Here is a 10,059-nt window from a genome sequence, read left to right on the forward strand (position 1 = left end):
AGCCTGGGAAATACATTGAGACCCTGTCTCTTAAAAAAAAAAAAGTGTAATAATATGCCATGTTGACAAAGGTATACAGAAATGGGCACTCTCTTGCATCCTTGATATGAGTATAGATTGGTCCAATGTCTTTGAAAAGTAATTTGTCAGGATCTATCACAATTGCAAATACTTGTGCTCTTTAGCCCAACAATTTTGCTTCTAAGAATTTATGCTACAGATATATTTGTATATGTGTGTCGTGGGAGGTATAAAAGGCTGTTTGCTGTACCATTGCTTCTAATGGAGAAAGGTTGACACACAGCCTAGATATCTATCTTTAAGAGACTATTTAAACAAATAGGGGCTCTAAAATGCTAGAAGTTGTTTAAAAATATATAGTTGCTGAAAAGAATGAGGCAGATATATATGTACAAAAGATTCTTCAAAATATATGAAGTGAACAAAAGCAAAGTTCTGAACAGTTATGTACAATGCTGTGGTGTTAAATGTTTAATAATATAAAAACACTGTAAGTGTACAGATGTGTACATAATTACAAAGTTTACTAATAAAAAGGAAGTATAGTACACAATTTGCAAATAAAATATACAATACTCTTTATTGTAAATTCCATTCTATAATGTCAATGTGACTTGCTATTTCTTAAAAATTCCAATGAAGTTTTTAATAATTTTATCATTCATGATTGTGTCCTGAAATAATATTCTGAATAAGCTTGATTACAATTTGATCAGCAGAGAAGTTGCTCTTATCACTGACAAATGTGTGTGGTTCAAACATGAATGTTGGTTGATATTTCATTTTTATTCATAATTAAAATGGAAGTGAGACAACAAATATGTATGCTGGAACTTCACTTGTCTGTCAATGACACGAGCAACTTCTTTGCTGAATCAGATGATAGTTTTTGAATACTGGAAGAACATTTCCTGAAGTTTTTGTGCTCATCACAATGTAACTCAGACGTAACACTGATGTTAATTCTTCTTATCATTATTTTCTCCATCACTTTCTTAAGTCTAGACCAAGAGTCAGCAAACCATGGCCCTTGAGCCAAATCCAGCCTGCTATCTGGCTTTGCAAATAAAACCTGGCACACAGCCATGTTCATGAGTTATCTACAACTGCCTTTGCCCTAAAACAACAGGGTTGAATGGTTGCAACAGAGACCGTGAGGCCCACAAAGCCTAAAATATTTACTATCTGGCCTTTTACAGAAAAATTTTGCAGACCCCATAGAACAAGATCTGATTTGTAATGTTTGCTGATTTCCAAAGTGTCAATACTCCCACCATGACCAATTTGAAGCCACCGACAAGTCCTCACTAAACGCAGAATTGAGAAGAAATAAGAACAGCACATCATCGTACGGTATTTCCATTCCATCGATGGATGTGAGTAACCTCAAGAACACATAGATAATGTTGAGATGTAGAAAAATCATTAGGAAGCCATGAGTTTTGACTATTTGCTTTTAATCTAATTAATTATAAGGTCACATAACTTAATGTTTAATAATCGCTATGTTAACAACCAGCTCACAACATTCCTGAAAATGTCACAGTTGGCTCCTGTAAGCGGATACGGCCAGCTCCAGCTCATGACAGGTTATGGTATGCTGTCAAATGTGTGGAAAATGTATCGGGAGGTCATGACTGTATATCCACATAAGCTTCTATATGCACAGAGTATCTCTGGAAGATGCATAGGAAATTGAAACAGCTGTTGCTTCTGCAGTGGGCAAATGGAGGTCTGGGAGTTGAGTTGGGGATGCACATTTGTTTTTTACTATGTGTTCTTTTGAGAATATAAATTTGTATGAATTTTTTACACATATGTCTGTGTTACCCTCAAATCCCAAGGATGGATCTTTTATAAGCAAGCTCTTCCACCTTTTTTCCCTGAGTCTCCCCTTCACCCTGCAGTGTCTCTGCAATGCTGGTAGAGTGCGCTGGCACAGGCCCCGCCTCTGGCCTGGTCCAGGTCCAGCAGGCCTGCCTCCTGGGGCAGCAGCTCCCCAAACGAAGAGCCGCGGAGGCTGAAGAACTCAGTGAATCAGCAGTTCTCCCAGATGAAATGCTGGTCTGAAAGCAGCCTCAAGAGCTTTGGCCTGTCACCTTGCCTTGCCTTCTCTTTCTTCCTCGTCCTCTGTTTGTTCATCTTTCCTGAAAAAATTAAGTCAGCTCTTCCCCTTAACCAATTTCCCTGGCATTCTGAAGGGCAGGCCACATGGCCCACCTGCCAGCTACTCCCACCTGCCAAGCCTTCCTGACTATATTTACCCCGGTACTCCCATGTCCCGGGGCTGCTTCGGCAGAGCCAAGGACACACCCAGTTGTTTGTTTTCTAGGTCACATTTCCTCAGCCATGGGTGTATCTATGCTTTTCCTTCAAAATCCTCATAGCTCCTTTCCCCACCCCAACTTCCAGGCCAGACAGGGTTCAGGGATGTCTCAGCTAAGGTTCCCCTGAAGCAGACACAAATTAGTACAAAAGGGACTTACTAGAAGGTGATCTTTTTTTTTTTTTTTTTTTTTTTTGAGTTTTTTTTTTTTTTTTTGAGACGGAGTCTCGCTCTGTCACCCAGGCTGGAGTGCTGTGGCCAGATCTCAGCTCACTGCAAGCTCCGCCTCCCGGGTTCCCGCCATTCTCCTGCCTCAGCCTCCCAAGTAGCTGGGACTCCAGGCGCCCGCCACCACGCCCAGCGACTAGTTTTTTGTATTTTTTAGTAGAGACAGGGTTTCACCGTGTTAGCCAAGATGGTCTTGATCTCCTGACCTCGTGATCCACCCGTCTCGGCCTCCCAAAGTGCTGGGATTACAGGCTTGAGCCACTGCGCCCGGCGAAGGTGATCCTTAAAAACTTTGGGCAGGAGAATGGAAAGGGTGGACATAGACAAAAAGGACGCCAAGAGAGGATGTGATGATTACTGCTGCAGTTTTCTACAGCTGCCTGTCAAACTATCCCAACACAGTGGCATTGACCAGCAGCCATTTTCGCTATGCCCACACAGCTTCTGTGTGTCAGGCGTTTGGATGGGGCAATGGGAACAGCTTGTTTCTGTTCCATGGTGTGTGAAGCCTCAGCTGGAAAAACTCAGACAGGGGTGGCTTGATGACTGGAGGCTGGAACCATCCGGAAGCTTCTTGAAGCTGGGTTGACTTACATGTGGTCTTGCATGTGAGTTGGGCTTTTCACATCGTGGCTGTTGGGTTCCAAGAGGCAGTGTCTGGGGAACAAGAGTTCCAGGGCAGAAGCTGCTAGACGTTTTTTGACGTCGCTTCGGATGTCAGCAATGAAGTTCTGTGGATTCAACTGCATTCTATTAGTTACCAGCAGTCGCTTGAATCCGATTAGCTGCAAAACTTCGTGGGCCTCTGGCAAGAGTGCATTGCAGAAGGGTGCGTCCAATGAGAGGCGCTGCTGTAGCAACAGGGACCTCTCCAAGGGGCTGTTTGAGCACTCTCAGAATATGGCACCTGGGTTCCTCCAGAGCAAATGATCTGAGAGAGAGCAAGGAGAAGGCCACTCTGCCTTTCATGACTCATCTCAGAAGTCACACACTATCACGGGCTCTGTTCTTTTCATTGGAAGTGAGTCATGAAGTTCGGCCCACACTCAAGAGAAGCGGAAGTAAGCTTTTTAAGTAAGCTCCTTTCTTTTGAAAGGAGTGTAAGAAAGTAAAGCTTTGTTAAATATGTGTGTGTGTGTGTGTGTGTGTCCCTAAACTATGTGCCTTTTTTTTTTAATCTTCCCTAAATGGAATCACACTGTGAGTGTTCTGTGACTTGAAGTTTCACAAGACATTATACTTCTGAAATCCATTCATTTTGGCACCCTGTATTAGTTTGCTGCAGCTGCCATAACAAAGTACCACAGACTAGGGGCTTAAACAACAGAAATTTATTTTCTCACAGTTCTGGAGGCTGAAGTTCAAGATCCAGGTGTGGGCAGGGTCAGTTTCTCCTGGGGCCTCTGTCCTTGGCTTGCAGATGGCGTCTTCTCCCTGTGTCCCCACATGGTCCTCCCTCTCTGTGTGAGTCTGTGTCCTCATCTCCCCTTCTTATAAGGACACCAGTCAGGTCGGATTAGGGACCACCCTAAAGATCTCACTTTAACTCAATCACCTCTTTAAAGAACCCACCTCCAAATATAGTCCTGAGGTCCTGAGGGTTAGGACTTCAACAGAGGAATGCTGGGGAGACACAATTCAGCCCACAGCACGCATAGAATTATAGTTTGTTAATTTTCACTACTCTATAGTATCTCACTTTATGAATAGACAAAAATATTTATTCTACCAACAATTAATATTTTTATTATTTCCAGTTTTTTGATATTATACTTGATACTGCCACAAGCAACCTGGCTCCCGTGAACATGTGGCATATATGCATCTCTATATTTCCTCTTAATCCCAATTCTTTTACAAAGTGGTTGCCCTAATTTACACTCCCACCGGCAGCATATCAGAGATACTCCACATTCTTACCAATATTTGGTATGGTCAGAATTCTTACCTTGCTAATCTCATGGGTACAAAATAGTATCTCTTTTGTGGCTTTAACTAGCCTTTCCCAGATTACCAACAAGGTAGAGAATCTTTTCGTTTGTTTATGAAATGTTTCTTCATTTCCTCTGTCGATTTTTCCACTGGGTTGTTCACTCTTTCTTTATTGATTTGTCAAAGTTCTTCGCATATTGGAGTTGCAGTTATTTTGGTCACCTGTGGCTTGTCTTTTCAGTTTCTCTTGCCAATTTTTGTCCACCTTGGCTCCTCTTCTTTTGCCCATCTCTTGTTTGTGTCCCTCTTGGGTCCTGTTCTCTCCTTGTTCCACATGTGATCCATATCGATCAGTCCAATGAATAAAGTTTCCACTGCATATGCACCTGAATCCTGAGTCTATATCTTCAAAATAGCTCTTAAAATCCACTGAACTCAGCCAGGCACAGTGGCTCATGCCTGTAAGCCCAGCACTTTGGGAGGCTGAGGTGGGCAGATCACATAAGGCCAGGACATCGAGACCAGCCTGGCCAACATGGTAAAACCCCTTCTCTACTAAAATTATGAAAATTAACCAGGCATGGTGGTGCATGTCTGTAATCCCAGCTACTTGGGAAACTGAGGCATGAGAATCGTTTGAACCCAGGAGGCGGAGGCTACAGTGAGCCAAGATCATGTCACTGCACTCCAGTCTGGGAGACAGGGCAAGACTCCATCTCAAAATAAATAAATAAATAAATAAATAAATAAATAAACTCCCTGAACTCTTCATGCTTTTTTCCTAACCTGTGAACTTTTGAACATGTTTACTGCTGTTCAGGGAATACCATCTCCCAACCTGGCCCCTCCCCTCCCTATACTCTATATAGCTAACTCCTATTAACCTGCAAGTCTCAGGTCTCAGCTGAAGGGACCTCTTTTAACCATGCTCCCAGAGTGCCCTATAATTGTCACATCATAGCACTTAGCACACAGTATTGTCATTATCCTTTTATTCGGCTGTCTCTCCCACCAGACTGTCAGTCCCCATGACACTGTACATAGCAGCATGTCTGTACAAAACTGACATGCAATAAATCCTTGATATTAATAATTTTTCATGGATAAAATTAATTATTTTTCATGGATAAAAAATTAGGCCCACCAATAAAACACATCAGCATTCAAATCATTTGTACTATTAAAACATGTAAATTCTATATATTAATCATCAAAACAATGTTAAAATAACCTTGGAACCCTGATCTCCCAAAATAAATGTATTATAAATGTGTAAAACAACAGTTAAGTTTCATCAATAGCCTCCCCTCAGCCAAGATCACACCCTCTGAAGGGAAGATCCCAGCGGAAGGTTCCACCATCCCCTAAGGATTCCATCATGTGCTCCTTCCCCTCCCCAACCCTGCCTGTGCATACCACATTTCCTCCAGAAAGAAATGGGAACTAGGAAGAATTGCCTAACCTGCTCACACCTGGGAAGCTGGGTGCTCCTGACCAAGGAGAAACTAAACAAATTAAAGTGATGGTGATACTGCTCGGCAGTGATTCAGGAGTGATTCAGTGATTCAGGAGTACGCTTTTCCTGAAGTCATTTGTTTGGCATTGCTACAAGCCTAGTCAAAGTCAGAAACGTCAGCCTCCCACTGAATAAACAGCCAGGTGGGAAAGAAAGGGTTGGCAATGGGACATTTTAACAAATGAGCCGAACTCTTCCTTTAACTTCATTTTATGGTAGAAATGTTGCAACTTAAACAGATTTACTATTTTGTTTTCCTTTCCTCTGAGACGAATTTTTCCAAGCAACTTTCTCTTAACTGGGTGTCAGTCGGTAACTTCTAAGTTCCTCTAGTGCAAGGTTTCTCAACCTCAACACTATTCACATTTTGGGCCAGACAATTCTTTGTTATGAAGTCCTGTCCTGTGAATTGTAGGATGTTTAGCAGCATCTCTGGTCTCCACCAGTAGATGCTAGTAGCACTCCCCAAGTTGTGCCAACCAAAACTATCCCCAGATGGTATTTCTGGGATCTAGAGTCTAAAGAGATCTTTTGATTTTCTGCCACTGGCAACTGTTAAAAGAAAAATCTTAGACAAATTAAATTTAACAGAGTTTAATTGAGCAAAGAACAATTCACAAATTGGGCAGCCTTCCGAACCAAAGTAGGCTCAGAGGGACTCCAGCCCTGCAGCGCAGTCCAAGAAGATTCATGGATAGAAAAAGGAAAGTGATGTACAGAAAATAGAAGTAGGTACAGACACAGTCAGATGGGTTGCAGTTCCACATTTGCCTTATTTGAGGATGATGTGAATCGTTGGTCACCTCTGATTGGTTGAAACTTGGTTACTGACATCAGAGCAGGTTACAGTCTGTTTACGCATCCGGTTAGGTTACAGTTCACTATGTACGGAGAAACCTTTAGGCGGAATTTAAAATATTTAAGGAAACCACTTTAGGCTAAACTTAATTTAACACTATGATTATCTTGTCTTTAGCCCCCTCCTCAGATAAGGGGCCAATAAATAAATACGGGTATACCTCAGAGATGTTGTCGGTTCAGTTCCAGACCACTACAATTAAGCAAATATCACAATAAAGTCAGTCACAGAAATTTTTTGGTTGTCTAGTGCATAAAAAAGCTATGTTTACACTATACTATTTTCTATTATGTGTGCGCAATAGCATTATGTCTAAAAAAGCAATGTACATACCTTAATTTAAAAATATTTTATTGCTAAAAAATGCTAATGATCTGGACCTTCTGCCAGTTGTGATTTTTTTGTCAGCAGAAGGTCTTGCCTCAATGTTGATGGCAGCTGAGTAATCAGGGCTGTGGTTGCTGAAAGGTGGGAAGGCTGTGGCAATTTCTCAAAATAAGATAGCAATGAAGTTTGCCACGTTGGTTGACTCTTCCTTTCATGAAACATGTCTTTGTAGCATGAGACGCTATTTGATAGCATTTCACCCACAGTAGGACTCCTTTCAAAATTGGAGTCAACCCTCTCAAACCCTGCCACTGCTTTTAGCATTTCACCCACAGTAGGACTCCTTTCAAAATTGGAGTCAACCCTCTCAAACCCTGCCACTGCTTTTAGCATTTCACCCCCAGTAGGACTCCTTTCAAAATTGGAGTCAACCCTCTCAAACCCTGCCACTGCTTTCTCAACTAAGTTGATGTAACATTCTAAATCCTGTGTTATTTGAACAGTGTTCATAGCATCTTCACCAGACATAGATTCTACCTCAAGAAACCACTTTTTCTGGTCATTCATAAAAGCAACACCTCAGCTGTTAAGCGTTTATCATAAGATTGCAGCAATTCAGTCACATCTTAGACTCCACTTCTAATTTTTGTTCTCTTGCTATTTCCACCACATCTGAAGTTACTTCCTCCACTGAAGTCTCAAACCCCTCAAAGTCATCCATGAGGGGTGAAATCAACTTCTTTCAAACTCCTGTTAATGTTGAGATCTTTACCTCCTCTCATAGATCACGAATGTTCTTAATGGCTTCTAGAATGGTGAATCCTTCACAGAAGGTTTTCAGTTTATTTTGCCCACATCCATCAGTGGAACCAGTGACACATCCATGGCACCTGTAGCCTTATGAAATGTATTTCTTAAATAATAAGACTTGAAAGTTGAAAATACTCCTTAATCTATGGGCTGCAGAATGGATACTGTGTTCGCAGGCATGAAAACATTATTCTCCTTGTACATCTCCAGGAGCTCTTAGGTGACCAGGTGCATTGTCAATGAGCAGTAATATTTTGAAAGGAATTTTTTAGCAGTGAGTCTCAACACTGGGCTTAAAATATCCAATAAATCATGCTGTAAACAGATGAGGATTTATCTATCCAGGCTTTGTTGCTTTATTATAGAGCACTTCTTAAGGGTCCTAGGGTTTTCAGAATAGTAAATAAACATTTTCTTCAACTTAAGGTCATCAGTTGCATCATCCCCTAACAGGAGAGGCAGCCTGTCCTTGAAGCTTTGAAGCCAGGCATTGACTTCTCCTCTGTAATGTAAAAGTCTTAGTTGATGTCTTCTTCCAATACATGGCTGTTTCTTCTACATTGAAAATCTTCTATTTAATGTAGCCACCTTCATCACTTTTAGTTAAATCTGCTGGATAACTTACTACAGTTTCTCCATTAGCACTTGCTGCTTCACCTTGCACTTAAGTTATGAAGATGGCTTCTTTCCCTAGACCTCATGAACCAACCTCTGTTGCTTCAAACTTTTCTTCTGCAGCTTCCTTACCTCTCTTGGTCTTCAGAGAATTGAAGAGAGTTAGGGCCTTGCCCTGGATCAGGCTTTGGCCCAGAGAAATGTCATGACAGGTTTGATTTTCTATACAGACCACTAGAACTTTCTCCATATCAGCGATAAGGCTGTTCTGCTTTCTTATCATCTGTGTGTTCACTAGAGTAGCACTTTTAATTTCCTTCAAGAACTTTTTGCATTCACAACTTGGCTAACTCTCAGGCACAAGAGCCTAGCTTTCTGCTATCTCAGCTTAATCATTTCTACCTTTTGATTTAAAGTAAGAGACACGAAACTCTTCCTTTCATTTGAACACTTAGAGGCCACTGTAGGGTTATTAATTGGCCTAATTTCAACATCATTGTATTTCAGGGAATAGGAAGGCCCAAGAAAAGGGACAGTGGTGGGAGAACAGCAGGCTGATGAGGGGTCAGAACACACACAGCATTTGTGAATTACATTCATCATCTTATACGGGCATAGTTCGTGGCACCCCAAAACAATTATAATGGTAACACCACAGATCACCAGAACAGATATTATAACGATGGAAAAGTTTGAAATGCTGCGAGAATTGCCAGACTATGACACAGAGACACAAAGTGAGCAAAGGCTGTTGGAAAAATCATGCTGATAGACTTGCCCCACACAGGGTTGCCACAAAACTTCAATCTGTAAGAAATGTACTATCTGCAAAGTGCAATAAAGCAAAGCACAATAAAACCAGGTTTGGCTGTGAACTCTTTAGCCCCTTCTCAGATGTCCAAGGGAAAAACAATAAATGATAATCCTTCTGTAGTTCATAAGCTGATGGTTGGGTTTTCATGCTGATGTGTGAGATGTGTTCCTTCGCATCTATCAGCACATTACCGGGCTGGTGTGACAACAAATGAGTAAACAGGAGGCACAGGCCCATCGCATTGCATGTCTGGAAAAAATTCTCTTCCTATAACGCAGCTAGGGTTCATGTTAATCATTTCACAATCTCATTCAATAGTAGGTAGTGATTTCCAACAACAGAAAGTGCACATTTCCAAGCCACACAGTCAAGGACCTCCACAACCTGGGTTTGGAAACTTGGGGAGAATTGTGTTAAGCGAACAAAAAGGTTAGACATTCTAGGTGGAAGAAATGATACTGGCAAAGGTGTGGTGGTAAGAGGGAAAGGAAAATTCCACAGATGCACTGCCACTGTGGCTGGAGAGGAAGGTTCCTATAGTATACAAGGATTTGGCTTTCCCACAGACTAGGCCCCATCTCTAGAGAATCACTCCCTCCTCTCCCCAACCC

General features: G+C 41.7%; 1 pseudogene; it reads left to right on the plus strand.

The window, feature by feature from the left end:
- Positions 1 to 9,556: 9,556 nt before the first annotated feature.
- Positions 9,557 to 9,649, plus strand: LOC126954111 (uncharacterized; annotated as a pseudogene).
- The last annotated feature ends 410 nt before the right edge of the window (positions 9,650 to 10,059 follow it).

Source organism: Macaca thibetana, chromosome 4 (assembly GCF_024542745.1).
Source record: "Macaca thibetana thibetana isolate TM-01 chromosome 4, ASM2454274v1, whole genome shotgun sequence".
Lineage (NCBI taxonomy): Eukaryota > Metazoa > Chordata > Mammalia > Primates > Cercopithecidae > Macaca > Macaca thibetana.